Source organism: Onychomys torridus, chromosome 6 (genome assembly GCF_903995425.1).
Source record: "Onychomys torridus chromosome 6, mOncTor1.1, whole genome shotgun sequence".
In the NCBI taxonomy this organism is placed as follows: Eukaryota; Metazoa; Chordata; class Mammalia; order Rodentia; family Cricetidae; genus Onychomys; species Onychomys torridus.
The window spans coordinates 114,414,197-114,435,460 of NC_050448.1; the positions used below are offsets into that span (position 1 = coordinate 114,414,197).

The following is a 21,264-nucleotide window of genomic DNA, read 5'->3' on the forward strand; positions in this document are numbered from 1 at the left end:
TAAATACATATTAAGATCAGAAAATTATTTACTAAAATATAAATTACGTCAGACAATTATTTCATTTTGCATTTGCTGAGTGTATTGAAGGCGGAGTGCAAGGCCTTGTCACGGTAAGCCAATACTCTCCCATTTCATCTCAACCTCAGTCCTCAAGGTTTTTAGAAAAAATGCTATTACATTAAAAACAACTTCTGCCATAATACTACATCTCCTTAAATGAGAACATTTTATATTAGATGATTTTCAAGTTAAAATAAGATTGTCTGTATTATTACATTGCTTACTATGCTGTTGAAACCACTCTGGCCTAAAGTGATTTAAAACAAATTGTGAAACAGGTAAAGTAACAGCATGAGGAATTGTAACTAATAGCAATGGAATGGATTTTGAATACTAACGTTTGTTTTTTCTCTTGATCATATTTCCTGAGTTTGGGACCATGCATTGTTCAACATTATACTCTTAGTACTTACCATACTGCCTAGAACATGGTAAGGACTTGAGTGATAATTACATTATAAAAGCATGATTTCCTCATATTTTAATGTCATTTTATATTTGTTGGGAGCATGTATTTTTAATAAAATAGTATTTTGTGTAAATATTTTCATGTCTTAACTTTTTAGTTTACATTTAGGAAGACAGTGTTTTAATTTAACAGTTCTTTCTTATCTACATATTTGATTTCTTCTTAAACATTCTTTTTCATTTATAATAATTACACTATAATGACAAAATAGTATCTCATAAATGTCCTATTTTATACATACTGCCCACAGAAAACTCTGGAACATAATCAATGGTAATACTAGAATTTCATTGTGTCAAGGGAGTGGTTGGAAGAAGATTTGGATATTCTATTTTAATATATTGTTTTTATTAATTTGTTGAGAATTTCTTACAGTGCATTTTGATCACATTTGCACCCACCTCTTCTAACTCCTCCTAGACTGTTTCCCACCACCTCAGCTCCAGTCCTTCCTAACTTTGTGTTCTCTCTTTCTCTAAAAACATCAAAGCGCCGAGTCTGATTTATGTTGCCCCTATACTCACCTTTGTGAAGTTAGTCATTCACTGGAGTGTAGTTAACCTACCAGGGGTTCACCCTTAAAGAAAAGTGGCTCTTCTTCCCTAGGAAACCATCCATTACTAATAGCTCTCAGTCAGGCTAGGAGCTTGTAAGCCCTTCTTCCCTCCATTTTAGACCATTGACTAACTTGATCCTGCACATGTCTAATGCAGGCAACCATAGTTGCTGTGAGTTCATGGCTGTGCTGTCATGTCTTGAGGACACTGTTTAGCCCTGATCCTTTCCAGCCTTTGGCTCTGTAATCTTTCCACTCCATCTTCTGTAGACATGGGTGTAGTTGTAAGTTTTCTTCAGTCCCGCCCGGCCCTGCAGCCGCTCAGACCCAAATAAACACACAGAGGCTTATATTAATTCAGAACTGTGTGGCCATTACCTCATGCTTATTACTGACTAGCTCTTCACACTTAATTTAACCCATAATTCTTATTTATGTTTGAACACGTGGCTTGGTACCTTTTCTCAATTCTGCCTTGTCATCTTACTTCCTCTTTGTCTGGCTGGTGACTCTTGACTCAGCTTTCCTCTTTCCAGAATTCTCCACATCTGTTTGTCCCACCTATACTTCCTGCCTGGCTACTGGCCAGTCAGTGTTTTATTTATCAACCAATCAGAGCAATACATATTTACAGTATACAGAATGACATCTCACAGCACATGGGCATTCTAAAGAGCCAAGGAGATCTGGAGAGATGGCTCATTGATTAAAGTGCTTGCTACACAAGCAAGAGCCCCAGAGTTCTTATCTCCAGAAACTATGTGAATGTTGGGTGGGCATGGTTTGAGATACCTTGCCTCAAAGAATAAGGTAAAAAAACAATTGAAGAGGATTCCTGGTATCACCTTGGGCCTCCATATTCATGTGTACCTGTATATACACACACATGTGACCGCACATATGTGAGTATTCATATACACATGTATGTACATTACACACATACATATGAAAAGAAGAAAAAGAAGAAATAGTTCCTTATATATGAAAAAGAAAAATGGTTGAATAATTAAAGGTCACAAACTTTTTAAGTAAAATCCCAAAGAATACTTAGTTTGGATATATTATCTATCACAACTACGCAACTCTATGGTTATAAGTAAGGAGGTATATATTCAGCATGTAATAATGTTATTTAATACAGTACATTTGATTTGTTGATGGGTATAACAAAAGGTCATTATGAGTCAGTTTTATAAAATGTCTATTTAACAGAGTAATCATAGTAGATTATCTTTCAGGGCCTTTAACATATTTAGTTCTTAGCCCCAATAACTATACCAAGTATGGGTTTCATCTTGTCAAGAGGGCCTTAAATCCAAACAAAAATGTTTAGAGATACCCAAGATATTTGTGCCACTCTTGCACCAATGAGCATATCTTGCTAGGCAGGGCATTACTGTAGCTTGCAGTGTTCACAGATGGGTAAGGCTCATCGTCACTTTTATCCTCCAGGAGCATGCATAATACCTTCCATCACCAGGAAAGGTAGCCAGTAGAGATGAAGCTTCTAGGTCAATATCTGTATGATTTGCCATGTTTTATAATGCAAGGTATTTTCATCAATAGGTATTACTGTCAAGGTCTGGAGGATAACCAGAAGAAATATCAGTAACCTGTAATATTTGGAGTCTATGGCCACTTACTGGCACAGCTCCAAGAGAAGTAACCCATTCCTGACATTAGGCTTTTTTTTTTTTTTTTTTTTTTTTTTTTTTTTTTTTTGTCAATTGGGAGTGTCTAGCTGATCTGTTATAGGTAATTCCATTTAATTTTTAAATTATTTGTATGTGTTTTTATTTTAGGAAGCATCTACAGTAGCAGTTTTTCATATAACTTTTCCATGTTTTTAGTGTTAGTTATCACTACTCATATTTCCTCATTTACCCCTAACCTCTACCTCCCACCTCATTTAACCCTTCCTATTCCATTATTTTCCTTTAGTCCTTTATACCACCATGCTCTATTTTTCCTCCATTTATTGTGCCCCTCCACAGGGGTTACTAGTTTACTGACCTCTGTGGAAATTGTAAATGAAACACAGATATCTAAATATTTAAAGCTAACATCCACAAACGAAAGAAAACATTTGACATTTGTTCTTCTGTGTCTGGGTTATCTCACTTAGAAAGATGATTTCCTGATCTGTCCATTTACCTGGAAATATCATAATTTCATCTTTCTTAACAGTTGATTAATATAATAATAATATTTCATTGTGTAAATGTGCCACATTTTATTACCCATTCATCTGTAGATAGACATTTAGGTTGTTGCCATTTCCTGGCTATTATAAATAAAGTAGCAATGAATATGGATGGTCAGTATCTCTTTAGTAGGCTATATGCCCAAGAGTGGTATAGCTGGATCATGTGGTGTATTGATTTCTAGATTTTTGAAGAACTTGATATTCATAGTGCCTGCATAAGTTTGAACCCCCACTACTAGTGAATAAGTGTGTTCCTTTTCTCCATATTCATGCCAGCTTTTGGTGTCATTTGTTTTTACATCATAGCCGTTCTGACTGGGGTAAGATGAAACCTCAAAGCAGCTTCATTTGTATTTTCATGATGGTTAAGGATATTGAACATTCTTTTGAGAGCTTTCTGTTTAATTCTATGACAGTTTTTAATTGGGTTGTTTGTTTTTATGATTTTTTTTAGTTCTTTGTATATTCTACATTCTAACTCTGTCAAATGTATAGCTGGTAATGATTTTTCCTGTTCTATAGACTGTCTCTTCATTTGAGTAATAATATCCTTTACGTACAGAAACTTCTTAGTTTTGTGGGGTCCCAATCACTTATTGTTGGTCTTAATGCATGCAGCATTGGGATTCTTCTTTTTGTTTTTTTTCTGTCTTGACCCAATTTTCATTCAGTAGTGAGTTGTTTAGCTTCCACAAGTTTGTAAGCTTCATGCCATTCCCAGTGTTGTTGATATCCAACTTTAATCCATGGTGATTAGATAAGATGCAGGGTGTTATTTCAGATTTTTGTAATATATTGAGACTGACTTTGTGTGGTCAATTTTGGAGAAAGTTACATGGGCTACTGAGAAGAAAGTATATCCTGGAAGATACAGTAGTGGCTCTTAAATATACTGAGGGTAACCAACAGCCATCTAATTGGACCTCAGGCCCACCTAATAGGAAGAAATTTATGTCTGACATGGAAGCATAACCCAGTACCCATGGCTGGTGAGACCAATGACCTATTGGAGTACCTCCAACTTCTACTGTCCTACACTAGTGTGATTTTTAACTGTGTTCTTAATACTTAGCTTTATACTCATAGGTAAGTGTAGCTCTCATCCTTCATCAAATCAGCCTTGTATTCCAACAGACAGCAATGGGGTTCTCAACACCACTTGATCGATCCATTTACAACATAACCTCTACATCTAAGGAGGGGAGAAGTGCAGAAATAGTGTAAGAACCAGAGGACTAGGGCATCTTCTGAATGACTGTATCTTCTATATGTGATAGGGAAGCTATACTCGTGAAATCTCAACAATATGCCTGCCTAATCAAGACCTGAGAAATGATACCACCAATTGACATGTCAGTGTAGATAGGGGAAATATCAGAAAGCCCCTATATGAAGAGTTACAGGCTATGAATGACTACAGAGAAAGAGAGAATCAGTTTGTTCCAGGAATAGCCTGTTGATAGGTGATCTGTCCCAAGCAGTCATCATTAGTCATCCAAGCTAATACATTTAGTGTATTAGCAACACTAAATGAACTCAACAGGTTGTATTTATATTATTTACATATTTATATGTGTATTTATATTTTTATATATGTATTTATATAGGTGTCTGTCTGTATGTATATATGTAACAAAAATAAAGACTAAGAGGCCATGAATGAGAAAGAGTGGGGGAACACTAGAGGAGTTGGAGGGAAGAGAAGGAGAGGGATTAATGTCAAACAGTACAGTACACATATGAAATTCTCAATAAATGAAAAATATTTTTAAAAATCTGAGTAAAATTTCACTAGGTGGTGCCAAAACTTTGGCTCTTTACTGGCATAAAATTCATTTCTAATTTTCATTAAAATAAATGTTTAAAAATTACTTGGGAAGTTGTGACAATTTGTCATGTATTCACCTGAGCAAATACTAGTTGCTAATTTTAGTTCTTTTATAAATTTGGCCCAGCAAAAAGATCTTGCAGCTTTTATTTTGTAGTTTCCTTTAAATTACAGTTACAATCCTTATTTCTACTCACTTATCTATATAAATTAAACACATTTTTAAAGCACTTAAAGTTACATTTTAAGATGTTTATAAAGTTGGATATTTTATGTAATTTTAGTATAGTGTTGTCTAACATAATTTATTAATAGTAAGAAGTTCTTAAGTTGGTAGTTGCAGTTTGAAATGACTAAAAGTATGCTTAAGAAAAGCTTAGTTATAAGGATATAAAAGGTAGAAAAAGTTTATAGCCTATTGTGATATCCTTTCAGCTTCTCTTATTGGTAGATTACTCATTGTTATTATTATTATTATTGTCATTACTATGTATTTTTTTTTTTTGAGATAAGTTCTCATATAGCCCAAAATGGCCTCAAGCTTTCTACATAGGCAAGGATGACCCAAGGAGAGAACTTATGTCTGATACTGTAAACCTAACAAAGAATCTGTAGGTAGAAAAGTTATAGATTTAGAGGAGAACCTACAATATTGTTTTCTTAAATCAATATAGTTTCTATTATAAATACTCACCTTATACCCATAGATAAATGACGCTCTTACCCCTCACCTAAGTAGTTTCTTTTTGTAGCATACAGAGGCTAATACAGAGACCACAGCTGGTCAAAAGTAGAGAATAAGTGACCATATTGTCCACAGTCCCAGGAGGTTCATCTACAAATGCACCCATATACCTAAAGGCATACTACAGAAAGTGGGCATGGAAAGACTGCCAAGTCCAGAGGAATGAGATGCCTGCTGTGAGATAGTGTGTTTTAGACCCTCATGAAATATGAACAGGATGGTTTCCCACCCGAGACCTGCATGATAACCACATCAGCTGACATAACAGTGTGGATGGAAAATTTCACAAGGTCCCACCCTGAGATGAAGAGCTACAGGTGGTCACTTGCTGTTGAGGAATGGAGAATCAATTTTATCTAGGGACAAGTCTTCTGATAGGTTTCCCAATTATAAGTGGTCAGCCATAAACACATGTACCTTTGGGCAATACTGTTGGGACTCAGTCAATTTTGTATGTGTGTATATATATTTATATAAATATGTAACCAATAATTATAGTAGAAGTAATGTTGGAGAAGAGGTGGTGGTGGAGATAGAAAGTGGATAGGGATGGGTAGAAATGATATAAGAACAGTATATTTATTTATGTATGAAATTCTCAAAAAATCAAAATAAAGATACTACAGGAATATTAATTATTGCTATTTGAAAAAAATACTTGCCTGCTTTTCTTTTGGTAATGCCCTAATATTATTTGTGTGTCTGAAACTGCCATATATCCTTTATATAAATAAAACCATTCTCTTCATATTTTTTGATGCTACTGCTAGAAATATATTTTGAGTTTGATATAGTCCTATTTTCCTTTAAAGATTCACATCTGGGTTTTTTTTGGGTAAGGTAGATTTATTAATGCAAGGTATTAAAGCGATTAAGGGATGGGGCTAGATCATTTGCTGCTGCTGCAGAAGACCTAGGTTTGGTACCTGGCATCCCTATGTGGAGGTCACAACTGTCTGTATCTCCATTTCTAGGCAGTGTGATGGCCTCTTCTGGCCTCTGTGGGCACTAGTCATGCATGCAGTGAATATAAACATATGCAGGCAAAACACTCATAAAAATGAATACTAAAATCTATACATTGATTTTATATATATATATATATATATATATATATATATATATATATATATATATATATATATATATATATATATAGTCTGTGTTCGCATGAATTGTGATTGTCATGGGGTTGCCAGTGAAGTTCAGGCATGGTTGCTTATTCTACTAAGTCAGTTTAAGAATAAATTACCCTAGTGACTGAAGCAACAGCAGTAATCTTAAAAGTCGGGATAGCAAGTAAAGTTTGTAAAAACTTAGCTTATAAACCATCGTAATGCCTTCAAACTTGATTAAAGTTTTTACTCATTGAATGCTATTTCTAGTTTATTTATACGTGGAATGTGCATTAAAAACAGTTATATGTTTTAACTTCAGATTATATATTGAAGTCTTTTAGGTTGTCATTTTTTTCAAGAACCATTTCAATGGAACTTTGTTATAATGTGATACTTTATTTTAAAAGCAACTGACTCTTGAATTCTCATCTACAACCAAGTAAAGTGGTCATCTTTGTATTTTATAGATGCTGATGTGTATCTCATTAGTTGTTCTCATTAAGTTAACATTGTTTTTGGATAGAGTGAAATAATTTTAAAGAAGATAGAGATATTTAATAATATTTTAAAAGCAGCATTTAGAAAGATTTATGTTGATAATGAAATTATATGTAACTATTTGTAAATAGTTTTATGATGGACGAATATTAGCTGTTGTGTTTTACAAAGCATCTGTGGTGCTATATCATAATGTGGAGTTGATAACTCACACGTCAGTCAGTAGAGAAATGTAGGAGGAATTAAGTTCTCAGAAGTGAGATCAACGTTGTTGGAGAGGAGTGGGTATAGTACACAATGGTAGCATTTTTCAGACTGGATAGACAATGGTAGAATGAGAGCAATGTCTTGGAAAGATGACTGACTACCTCCAAGAGTCATCTTTGCTCCTCACACTGAACCTTCCAGGTGATCCATCAGTCTGGAGAGGTAGGCAGTGACTGCCAGGTGGATCATTAGCACTCTCGCAGCCTGTGTGCCCAGGGTGACCCACATCTGTCTTCATTAGAAGTTTGCTTGCTGCCAGGAGTGAACAGATGGGCCATTATTGCCAACGCTGCCCTCTGGGCCGACCTGGAGGACATGCAAAGTCTTCTCTTTCACACACATCCACATTTACCTATTTTAATGTGGGAAAAACACCTTAAGAAATTATTAACACTAACATATTTTCACTAGATGTTCTTATATAGTTTCACATTTGTAAATAATTTGTACAAAATATTATTTTGGAGAGAATGGAAACTATTTCAATGTCTTGTAACAAATGACTATTGTGGTTATCTGAAAAGGCTAGATTATACTTAAATTATAAATTAGGTGTGGGTAGTTGTAAATTTTTATTCAGACATCTTATTTTAATGGAATTGATTGAATAGAGGCCTAATATCTAATAAGAATGATTACATTTGATGGCTCATCTGTTTCAAGATACTATACATTTCAGCATTTTCCTCCATTAATCTACGGGACTTCAGCATAGCATAATGCTTTATAAGAAGGTGCTAAGACTCTACATTTAAAGATATTGCAAGCCTGGCGTCGGTGTATACAAAGAATGTGATTTAAAGAAATGGAGGATCATGCTTGAACTGTTAAAATATACAAATCTAGCTATGAATTCTATCTTTAAAAGACTTTTGGTCAGTGATAGCGAGCCCTTTGTAAGAACATCATGTCCACCATAAGCCCTGGGGTGTGAGCAACCAGACTCTGATGCTGTGCATTGGTTGGTGTGTTCTTGCTTGCTTCCTTTGACTCTGCAGAGAAGCTTCTCTTATTTCCCAGGGCCACAGTGCACACATATACTTAGAGCTCTACATTCATGAAAATGTCTTATTAAATGTTTACTCTTCACAACATGTTGTAAACAGGACATCAACTCTAGCATTATTTGTTTTGAAACTTGGAGTAGTGTTCTGGAAATTTGGAGTACTTGTAAATTCTAGGAACCATTTTTCCCCCTTAAATAAAACTAGCTTTGTATTTATTTTCTTTCATGTAACTTTCCAAAAGAAACATACTGTAAGGACTTTCAAGTTGTATTATTAACAACATCAAAAGTGTATAATTCCTTTATAATATTAGGCAAATGTATTTTCACCTAGGAGTTCTTATTAATTAGAAATTTATTTGTTTGTAATTGTCAATTTGCATAACAGTTGGGGAGGGAAGTGAAATATTTTTTCTTTTTTTATTAATTAAATTATTTTCATTTGTTCTACATCCTGACTGTAGTTTCTGCTCCTTCCTCTCCTCCCATTCCCTCCCCCCACCTCCCTTCTATCTCCCCATCCATTTATTCAGAAGGGACAGGCCTCCCATAGGCATCAACAAAGCATGGCACATGAAGTTGAGGCAGGACCAAGCTCCTCTCCCTGCATTAAGGCTGGATGTGGCAATCCAACATTGCAACTAGGTTCCTACAAGCCAGCTCAAGCACTAGGGACAGGTCCTGGTCCCACTGCTAGGAGCCCACAAACAGAACAAGTTACACAACTGTGACACATATACAGAGGGCCTATGGTGGTCCCACACAGGCTCCCTAGCTGTTGGCCCAGAGTATGTGAGCTTCCATGCGCTGAGATCAGCTCTCTGTGTGGGTTTCCCTGTCATGACCTTGACTCCCCATGGCTCATACAATCCTTCCTTCCTTTCCTCAACAGCTCCTGGAGCTCAGTCCAGTGGTTGGCCGTGGACCTCTGCATCTGCTTCCATCAGTTACTAGATGAAGATTCTCTGATGACAACTAGGGTAGTCACCAATCTGATTACAGGAGAAGGCCAGTTCAGGCACCCTCTCCACTATTGCTAGGAATATTAGCTGGGCATCCTTGTGGATTCCTGGAAGTTTCCCTGACATCAGGTTTCTCCCAAATGCACCCCCTCCCTCCCAAGATCTCTTTCATTACTCTCCCCTCTGTCTCACCTCCAGCCTATCTCCTGTGCCCAGCCTACCCAACCCAATCCCTCTTGTTACCATATCCCTGCCCCCAGTTTACCCAGGATATCTATCTCCCATTCCCAGGGAAATTAATGCCTTGCTCTTTGGGTCCTCCTTGTTACCTAGCTTCCCTGGGGGGATTGTAACTGGATATTCTTTATTTTACATCTAATATCCACTTATGAGTGATACATACCATGTTTGTCTTTCTGGATCTGGGTTACCTCACTTGGAAATGAAAGATTTTAAGGCCCATATTTGAGAAAACATTCACGTTCTGGGTCTTAAGATAGAGTTTGTTTTCTGTTGGGGAAAGTGCCCTTGGACTGAGTTTCAAGATGTCTAAGGATCAAGAGAGTAAAAGAGTAGGACTCTTTTGTGGGATACATGCACAATATATCTTTTATGCCAATATGATTCTTAAAGTGACAGAGACCACATCCATATTATAAGAATCCTTGGTCCTGAGAGTAGGAATTTTCATGTTGGTGAATTTGGCTTTATATTTTTACTTGTATTATATCTGATGAGTATTATTGGTCCCTTAAGGCCTATTAATTAAATATGATGATTGTTTATTATTTTATGTGCATGGTATTTGCAAAAATGTTTCTAATTATGCATAGTAACATTTATCATTTTTTTCTGTTAATTTGCCTTTTAGCTCATGGGGCACCAATTCTCAAACTCTTTGTTTTAGAAGCTCTTTTGTTTATTTTCTATTATTAAGAAATTTTCTATTCATTTTACATATCAAGCACAGATCCCTCTCTACTCCCTCCTCCTGCTCCCCAGCCTTCCTCCCCAATCCACCCCATATTCCCACTTCCTCCAAGGCAAGATCTCCTATGGGGAGTCAGCAGATCATGGTACATTCAGTTGGGGCAGGTCTAAGCCCCTCCTCCCTGCACCAAGGCTGCACAAGGTGTCCCACCATAGGCACTGTACTCCAAAAAGCTGGCTCGTGCACCAAGTAGGGATCCTGATCTCGCTGCCTGGGGCCCCTGAAACAGTTCAAGCTAAACAACTGTCTTGCCTATCCAGAGGGCCTAGTCCAGTCCCATGGGGCCTCCATAGCTATTGGTCCACAGTTCATGCATTTCTGCTAGTTTGGCTGGCTGTCTTTGTATGTTTGTCCATGATGATCTTGATGTACCCTGCTCATAGAATCTATCCTATCTCTCATTGATTGGACTCCTGGAGCTTGGCTGGCCGTGGATCTCTCTGCATCTGCTTTCATCAGTTACTGGATGAAGGCTCTCCAGTTTACTCATGTAGATCTCATCTATTTCTCCTTCACTGGGCAATCTATTTGTCCTTCTTAGGGTCCTCCTTGTTAGCTAGCTTCCCTGGAGCTGTGGGTCATAGTCTGATTATCCTTTGCTTTACATCTAGTATCCACTTATGAGTGAGTACATACCATGTTTTTCCTTCTGAGTCTGGGTTACCTCACTCAGGATGGTATTTTCTAATTCCGTCCATTTGCCTGCAAATTTCATGAAGTCATTGTTTTTTACTGCTGAATAGTACTCCATTGTGTGTGTATATGTGCCACATTTTCGTGATCCGTTCTTTGGTTGAGGGGCATGTAGGTTGTTTCCAGGTTCTGGCTATTACAAATAATGCTGCTATGAACAAAGTTGAGCATGTGTCCTTGTGGTAAGATTGGGCATTCCGTGGGTATATATATGCCCAAGAATGGTATAGCTGGGTCTTGAGGGAGATTGATTCCCAATTTTCTGAGAAACCACTTTACTGATTTCCAAAGTGGCTGTACAAGTTCACACTCCCTCCAAAGTGGAGGAGTGTTTTCCTTGCTCCACATCCTCTCCAACATAAGCTGTCATCAGTGTTTTTGATCATAGCCATTCTGACAGGTATAAGAGGATATCTCAGAGTCATTTTGATTTGCACTTTGCTAATGACTAAGGATGTTGAGCAATTCCTTAATGTGTTTTGGCCATTTGAGATTCTTCTGTTGAGAATTCTCTGGCTCTATAGCTCATTTTTAATTGGATTGTTCAGTATTTTGATGTCTAGTTTCTTGAATTCCTTATATATTTTAGAGATCAGCTCTTTGTCAGATGTGGGGTTGATGAAGATCTTTTCCCATTTTGTAGGCTGTCATTTTGTCTTATTGACTGTCATTTGCCCTATAAAAGCTTCTCAGTTTCAGGAGGTCCCATTTATTAATTGTCGCTCTCGGTGTCTGTGCTACTGGTGTTATATTTAGGAAGTGATCTCCTGTGCCAGTGCATTCAAGACTACTTCCTACTTTCTCTTCTATCAAGTAACTGGATTTATGTTGAGGTCTTTGATCCACTTGGAATTGAGTTTTGTGCATGGTGATAGATATGAATCTATTTGCAGTCTTCTACATGTTACATGATGACATTCACTTATGCCAGCACCATTTGTTGAAGATGCTTTCTATTTTCCATGGTACGGTTTTGGCTTCTTTGTCCAAAATCAGGTGTTCATAGCTGTGTGGATCAATGTCAGGGTCTTCTATTCAATTTCATTGGTCTAGATGTCAGTTTTTATGCCAATACCAAGCTGTTTTTATTACTATAACTCTATAGTAGAGCTTGAGGTCAGGGATCATGATGCCCCCAGAGGTTGCTTTATTGTACAGGATTCTTTTAGTAATCCTTTTTTGTTTTATTTTTTCCATATGAAGTTGAGTATTGTTCTTTCCTGGTCTGTGAAGAATTGTGTTGTGATTTTGATGGGGACTGGACTGAGTCTGTAGGTAGCTTTTGGTAAGACAGCCATTTTTACTATGTTAATCCTACTTATCCATGAGCATTTTCTGATACTTCTTCAATTTCTTTCTTCAGAGACTTTAAGTTATTATCATATAGGTCCTTCACTTGCTTATTTAGAGTTACCCCAAGGTATTTTATATTATTTGTGGGTATTATAAAGGGTGGTGTTTCTCTGATTTCTTTCTCTGCCCATTTATCATTTGTGTATAGGAGGGCTACTGATTTTTTTGAGGTAATCTTGTATCCTGTCACATTACTGAAGGAGTTTATCAGCTGTGGGTCACTTATGTATACTATCATATCGTCTGCAAATAGTGAATGTTTGATTTCTTCCTTTCCAATTTCTATCCCTTTGATCTCCTTTTGTTGTCTTATTGCACTAGCTAAAACTTCAATTACTATATTGAATAAATATGGGGAGAGTAGACAGCCTTGTCTTGTTCCTGATTTTAGTGGAATCACTTTGAGTTTCTCACCATTTAATTTGATGTTGGCTGTTGGTTTGCTGTAAATTGCCTTTATTATGTTTAGGTATGTTCCTTGTGTTCCTGATCTCTTTAGGACCTTTATCATGAAGGGGTGTTGGATTTTTGTCAAAGGCTTTTTCAGCATCTAATGAGATGATCATGTGTTTTTTTTTTCTTTCAATTTGTTTATATGGTATATTACATTCACAGATTTTTGTATGTTGAACCATCCTTGCATTCCTGGGTTGAAGCCTACTTGGTCATGGTGGATAATTTTTTTGATGTGTTCTTGGATTTGGTTTGCCAATATTTTATTGAGTATTTTTGCATCAATGTTCATGAGGGGGATTGGTCTGTAATTCTCTTCCTTTGTTGCATCTTTGTGTGGTTTGAGTATCAGGGTAACTGTAGCCTCATAAAAAGAGTTTGGTAATATTCATTCTTTTTCTATTGTGTGGAATAATTTGAAGAGGATTGGAATTAGCTCTTCTTTGAAAATCTGGTAGAATTCTGTGCTGAAACCATCTGGTCCTAGGCTTTTTTGGTTGGGAGACTTTTAATGACTGTTTCTATTTCCTGAGGGGTTATTGGTCTGTTTAAATAGTTTATCTTGTCTTGATTTAACTTTGGTATGTAGTATCTATCCAGAAACTTGTCCATTTCTTTCAGATTTTCCAATTTTGTGGAGTACAAGTTTTTGAAGTATGACCTGATGATTCTCTGGATTTCCTTGTTGTCTGTTGTTATGTCCCCCTTTTCATTTCTGATTTTGTTAGTTTGGATGTTTTCTCTCTCTCTCTCTCTCTCTCTCTCTCTCTCTCTCTCTCTGCCTTTTGGTTAATTTGGATGAGATTAATTTGGATAATTGTTGATTTTCTCAAAGAACCAACTCTTTGTTTCATTGGTTCTTTGTATTGCTCTCTTTGTTTCTATTTTATTGATTTCAGCCCTCGATTTGATTATATCCTGACATCTATTCCCCCTGGGTGAGTTTTCTTCTTTTTGTTCTAGAGCTTTTAGGTGTGCTGTTAAGTCACTACTGTGAGATGTCTCCAACTTCTTTATGTGGGCATTTAGAGCTATGAATTTTCTTCTTAGCACTGCTTTCATGGTGTCCCATAAGTTTGGGTATGTTGTACTTTCATTTTCATTGAATTCTAGGAAATCTGTAATTCCTTTCTTTATTTCTTCCTTGACCCATTGGTGATTCAGTTGGGCATTATTCAGTTTCCATGAGATTGTAGGCTTTCTGTAATTTTTGTTGTTGTTGAAATCTAACTTTAAGTCATGGATCAACAAAATACAGGAGGTTATTCCATTTTTTTTTTTTTTTTGTATTTGTTGAGATTTGCTTTGTGAATGAGCATGTGGTCAATTTTAGAGAAGATTCCATGGGGTGCTGAAAAGAAGATATATTCTTTTGTGTTAGGATGGAACGTTCTATAGATATCTCTTAAGTCCATTTGAGTCATAATGTCTGTTAGTTCCCTTATTTCTCTGTTAAGGTTCTGTCTGGCAGATCTGTCCATTGATGAGAATGGGTGTTGAAGTCTCCCACTACTAGTGTTTGGAGTCTGATGTGTGATTTAAGCTTTAGTAATGTTTCTTTTACAAATGTGGGTGTTCTTGTATTTGTGGCATAAATGTTCAGAATTGAGACTTCATCTTGTTGCATTTTCCCTGTGATAAATATGTAATGTCCATCCTGATCTTTTTTGATTGATTTTAGTTTGAAGTCTATTTTATTAGATATTAGGATAGCTACACCAGCTTGCTTCTTAAGTCCATTTCATTTGAAAGTCTCTTCCCAGCCTTTTACTCTGAGGTGGTGTCTGTCTTTGAAGTTGAGGTGTGTTTCTTGTATGCAGCAGAAGGATGGATTCTGTTTTTGTATCCATTCTGTTAGCCTGTGTCTTTTTATAGGTGAATTGAGACCACTGATATTAATGGATATTAATGACCAATGATTCCTGTTATTTTTTTGGTGGTAGTGTTGTGTGTTTCCCTTCTTTGGTATCTGTTGGTGTGAATTATCTATTGCCTGTGTTTTCATGGGTGTATCTAACTTTTGTAAGTTGGATTTTTCCTTCTAGTACTTTCTATAGGGCTGGATTTATGGATAGGTATTGTTTAAATCTGGTTTTATCATGGAATATTTTGTTTACTCCGTCTATGGTGATTGAAAATTTTGCTGGGTATAATAGTCTGAGCTGGCATCCATGGTCTCTTAGTGTCTGCATAACATCTCTCCAGGACCTTCTGGCTTTCAGAGTCACCATTGAGAAGTCAGGTGTTATTCTTATGGGTCTGCCTTTATATGTTATTTGGCCTTTTTAATATTGTTATTTGGCAGCTCTTAATATTTTTTCTTTATTCTGTATGTTTAGTGGTTTAACTATTATGTGGCAAGGGGACTTTTTCTTTGGATCCAGTCTATTTGGTGTTCTGTAAGCCTCTTTTATTTTCATAGGCATTTCCTTCTTTTGGTTGGGAAAGTTTTCTTCTATGATTTTGTTGAATGTATTTTCTGTGCCTTTGAGTTGATATTCTTGTCCTTCTTCTATTCCTATTTATTTGTAGGTTTCATCTTTTTATGGTGTCCCAAATTTCCTGGACATTTTGTGTTATGACTTTTTTGGCTTTAGTGTTTTCTTTGACTGATGAATCTATTTTCTCTATCATATCTTCAGTGCCAGAGATTTTTCTCTTCTTTCTCTTTCATTCTCTTGGTTATGCTTGCATCTGTAGTTCCTGTTCATTTACTCAGATATTCCATTTCCAGCATTCCCTCAGTTTGTGTCTTCTTTATTGCCTCTATTTCAGTTTTCAAGTCTTTAACTGTTTCCTTCACCTGTTTGATTGCTTTTTCTTGGTTTTCTTTAAGGGATTTATTGATTTCTTCCAATTTTTTGTTTGTATTTTCCTCCATTTCTTTAAGGAAATTTTTCATTCCCACTTCAAGGGCTTCTATCATCTTAAATCTTCTTAAATCATTTTTAAGGTTGATTTTTTTTGTGTGTGTGTCTTCTGCATTGGGATGTTCAGGTCTCGCTGATGTAGAAACACTAAGTTCTGGTGGTGCCATATTGGTGTTATGTTGTTGACTCTCTTTTTGCATTGGCATCTACCCATCTCTTCCTCAACTAGGTGCAAGTGGTGTCTGTGCTTGAGGGAGCCTCTCTTGGTCCTGTGGGAGCTCTTGGTCCAGTTGGTGCTGATGGACTCTGTGTCTCAGGGAGCAGCTTTTAGTCCAATTGGTGCTGGTGGGCTCTGTCTCAGAGAGCAGGTATTCCCAATCGGTGAAGAGTGGGCTTATGGCTCCAGTGGTTACTGGTGCCACAGGGGATGGTTGGCTTAGCGAAGTGTAGGGAGAAGAGGCAGCTGCCTGGTCCCTGGGGCTCCAATGGCTGGGAGGAGGTGCATGGAATGTGCTCCTGGGGCATAGGGGCTAGAGACCTGGTTTGCCCAGTCCAGAATTAGGGCCTTACTTGTTCCCAATTGGTACTGGGTGGGCTTATGGCTTTTAGAAACTCTTAATACTATTGATGACTCCAAATAACTTGAGTTAATTTTTATATATTGATACAGATTGTATTATAAGTTGAAACTGAAAAGTGATAATAATCTAAAATAGCTAAGTGTACATAAGAGGATGAGTAAATAGGTAAACAACAATTTAATATTACTATGAAACTAATTTTGTTCTTAAAGGTTCTGTGAGAGAATATCAGGGACTCCCAGGGGTCACTGAAACAAACATGGATAACAGCTGTTATGGGTTGTGAAGTGAGAAAGTATCATTGCAATTGCTGATTAAATGCCAGGACCATAGCCCACTCCATACACAGTGGCTAAAGCTTAGTAGCATGGCCCATTATGTTACAAAGCTGTGTGTTTGATGTATATCCAGCATTTAGTGGAAGTATGTTTTAGTTTAGAAGTTAAACACACAGTGAAGTTCTAACAGAATGAGCATAGGTCTTCTCACTGTACGTTTTAGAAGTACAGTGACCTTTACAGATGTTGCTGGCATTTGCAAGTCCTGTATAACATGCTTTCTAATACTATACTGTCAGCAGGGAACATAGGATGGGATAGTTTGAAATGGTAGTTGTAGGAAAGACATAAACTTTGAAATACCCATAACTGCTTTTAATGTCAAAAATCACAAATGGCCAGTTTCAACATTTAACATCTCTAGAAAATCTCAGTATTTTTAGTTTATACAGCCTCTTCTTTTCCCTTAGTTTATTATCTATCTATCTATCTATCTATCTATCTATCTATCTATCTATCTATTTAAGCAGACTGTAAGCTGTCACCTAAAATCATGTTTTTAAAGTATAACTATGCTACAGAACTGGTGACTCTGGCTAATTAACAAATGTAATACTTTATAGTTCCATTATAGTGGTAAGAGCACTGTCTGGCTACTCTTAGCAGTCTTCAGGAATGCAGCATGTCATCATGTACTGCCCACGCTCTGCTTTGCCAGAGTTCTTGCACATAGCCCTCATATAAACTGGACCTGTTCCCTTGACCCTGACTCCTCAGGCACCTCTTGTAACCACCATCTTCTTATATCAACTTCCTGTATTTTACAGCTGACTGAGGTCATGCAGTGTTTGTTTTTCTGCTTGTTGTTTCACTTAACATAATTCTCTGGTTCATATAGAGTATTGAAAATGACAGGATTTCATTTTTTGTGGCTAGGTGATATTGCAATGCATATATTTTTATTATCCAATCATTTGTTGATAGGTTGATTCCATACATAAGCTCTGTGAATACTACTCCAATGAACATGGGAGCACAGATACTTCTGCAATGTGCTAACTTAATATCTGTTGATACTGGCTGTGTGATTGTTGGGTCATACGGTAGTTAAATACATCTATTCTTTTTTCTGGACCAGCTATAGTAATTTACATTCCTACCCAGTATGCAAGGGTCTCGTTTTTCTGCATTCTCACAAATACCTGTCACCTTTGTATTTTTGAGACTAGGTGTTCTAACATGGATGAGGTGATATTTCATAGTGCTTTGATTTGCATTAGTCTAATACTTAGAGATGGTGAGAATTTTCACAAATTTTTGTTGGCTCTTTGTATACTTTCATTTGAGTAATGTCTGTTTAGGTTTTTGGTTTTTTTGCCCATTTTGAAATTGGATTGTTTGTTTCTTAGCTGTTGAATTGTTCAAAACCCCAGTGTCACAAAGTATTTTCCAGAGACTTCCTTTAGTATTTTAATGTTTGAGTCTTATGTTATAGTCTTTAAACCATTTTGAGTTTATGTACAGTGTGAGATAAGGTCCTATTTTTATTTTTTGCAAGTGAATATCCAGTTTCCCCAATGTAACTTATTGAAGAGGCTTTCCTGATTATGCTGCTTTTGTGAAAAACCAGTTGGTCACTCCAGCATGGATCAGGAAGGGGCTCATGTGGACCCACCCAGAGTTGAGGAGGTTTTGGAAGGTGATGGCTTCTAAGGGAGGAAGAGTCAGTTTCCTTCATCAGTGTGACCCATGTCAGGTTTCTCATGGTCCAGTGGATATTCCTACACCCATGCACATATAAACAGCACTAATAATAATTAGCTTTAGTAGGTTAAGAAAACAAAAGAAGAGGGCATGAAGTTGCAAGGATATTGATGGAGGGAGTCTGGGAGGAGTTGGGGGAGGAAGGAGGGAGTGGATATACTTTAAATACATTGTCTGAAATTATCAAAGAAGAAAAGTACCCAAATATAATGCTAGTAATACTATAGAAACAAAATTCTAAAAAAAAAAAAAAAAAAAGTTTTTTGCAAATTTGTTTCCGTGTTTCGGTTCCCTTCCCTTTGCTCTATGCAGTTTTTTATGCTAAATTAAAACATTTTTTGTGGGGCTGGAGAGATGGCTCAGTGGTTAAGAGCACCAACTGCTGTTCCAGAGGTCCAGAGGTCCTGAGTTCAATTCCCAGCAACCACATGGTGGCTCACAACCATCTGTAATGAGATCTGGTGCCCTCTTCTGGCCTGCAGGGGCACATGCTGGCAGAATACTGTATGCATAATAAATAAATAAGTCTTAAAAAAATAAAACATTTTTGTGTATTTGTGAAGGTGAGTGTATATGTGTGTGAGCTCATGAATGTCTGTGGGTGCATGTGGATGCTAGAGGTCAGCCTTGGCTGTGTTTCCTCAGGATTACCCACTTTGTTTGTATTGAAATAGGGTTTTTATTTATTTATTTTAATTACTTTAAATTGAAAATAGACTTTTTCATACAATATATTCTTATTATAGTTTTCCTTTACCCAAATCCTGACAGACCCTCCACACATCCCCAAACTAACACTCTTTATTTCTTTATCGAATTAGAAAACAAAGGGTAATCTAAAGAAATAAAAACAAACAAATCAGAATAGGACAAAATAAACAGAAAAAAAAGTGCCAAACAAAAAGCACAAGAAATAGAAACAGACCCAGAGACACACCATTCACACACACACAAATCCCATAAAAACACAAAAGCAGAAACCATAATATATAAGCAAAAGACTTGTAAGGCAGAACCAAATCAAGCCAAACCCAAACCCTGATAAAGCAGTATAAGACAAACAACAACAACAACAACCCCTCTAAAGTTATCACTGAGTTCATTTTCTTCTGGCCATCTCCAGCTGGGTGTGAGACCTGCCTTTAAGTTTGCTTTCTACACCCTATCAGATTTCACTGGAGAAAACTAAGTCTTCCTTGCAGGTGGTTATCAATTGGAGACAGCTTCTGTGTTAGGGATAGGGGCCTTAGGAGGTTGTGTCCACTTCCCATCTCAGTGCTGGGACCCCATATGACACAGACCTGTGTAGGACCTGTGTATGCTGCCACAGTCTTCTCTAAGAGTTTGTATGTGCATTGGTCCTGCTGTGTTGATATTGTCTTGGTGTTCTCCACCATTCCTCTCCTTTCCACTTCCTCTTCTGCAGGGTTCCCTGAGCCCTGAGTGTAGTTAGAATTTTCCTGGTCCTGCCTGGCCCACGGTCATCTCTCTCACTCGCCAGTCCCACAGCCACTCAGACCCAAGTAAACACACAGAGACTTATATTACTTATAAACTGTATGGCCATGGCAGGCTTTTTGCCAACTGTTCTTATATCTTAAATTAACCCATTTCTATTAATCTATAAGTTGCCATGTAGCTTGTGGCTTACCAGTATCTTAATATATTGCTTCTCATCACAGTGGCTGGCAGTGTCTCTCTGACTCATTCTTCCTGTTCTTAGAATTCTCTTCTCTGCTTGTCCTGCCTATACTTCCTGCCTGGCTACTGGTCAATCAGCATTTTATTTATACAGAGTGATATCCACAGCACCTGAGGGAAGGGGTTTTATGGAGACATCCCATTTAGAATGGAGTGTTCCAAGGTCTTTTATTCTCTACACATTGTCCAGCTGCAGGTCTCTGTTATTTGTTCCATCTACTGCAGGAGGAAGCTTCTCTCATAATGGCTGAGCAAGACACTCATCTGTGAGTATAACAAAATGTTGTTAGGAGTCATTTTATTGCTATGTTCATTTAGCAGAACAGTAGTACTTGGTTTTCCCATAGGTTCATAGCTTACTCTAGTTAGAGTTTCTATGCTGTGAAAGGACATTATGACCATGGCAATTCTTATAAAGGAAAACATTTAATTGTGGTGGCTTGCTTATAGTTCAGAGGTTCAGTCCAACAAGGCCATACCTACTCCAACAAAGCCACACCTCCCAATAGTGCCACTTCCTTTGGGGGCCATTTTCTTTCAAACCATCATACTTACTTAGTCTTAGGTTCTTAGCTATGTGAGCAGCATCAGAGATGGGTTCTATCTCATGGAGTGGGCTTTAAATCCAATCAAACATTGGTTGGTTACTCCCACAAGTTTTGTGCCATTATTGCACTAGTATGAGATAGGATGTTTCAGTGGAACTGGATATCACTGATTTGACCAAGCTAACTGGCTAGCAAGCTTAAGCTTAAGCTTAATCTGCCTGACTCTACCTACATGGTGCTGGGATTAGGAGTAGCCCAGACAATACTGGCTTTTTATGTGACTTCTGGGGATCAAACTCAGATCCTCTTGCTTG

General features: G+C 37.1%; 1 protein-coding gene across 1 annotated transcript in view; it reads left to right on the forward strand.

The window, feature by feature from the left end:
- Stpg2 (sperm tail PG-rich repeat containing 2) overlaps nucleotides 1-21,264 on the forward strand; it is a 433,963-nt gene that overhangs the window by 38,553 nt on the left and 374,146 nt on the right. The window lies entirely within an intron of this gene.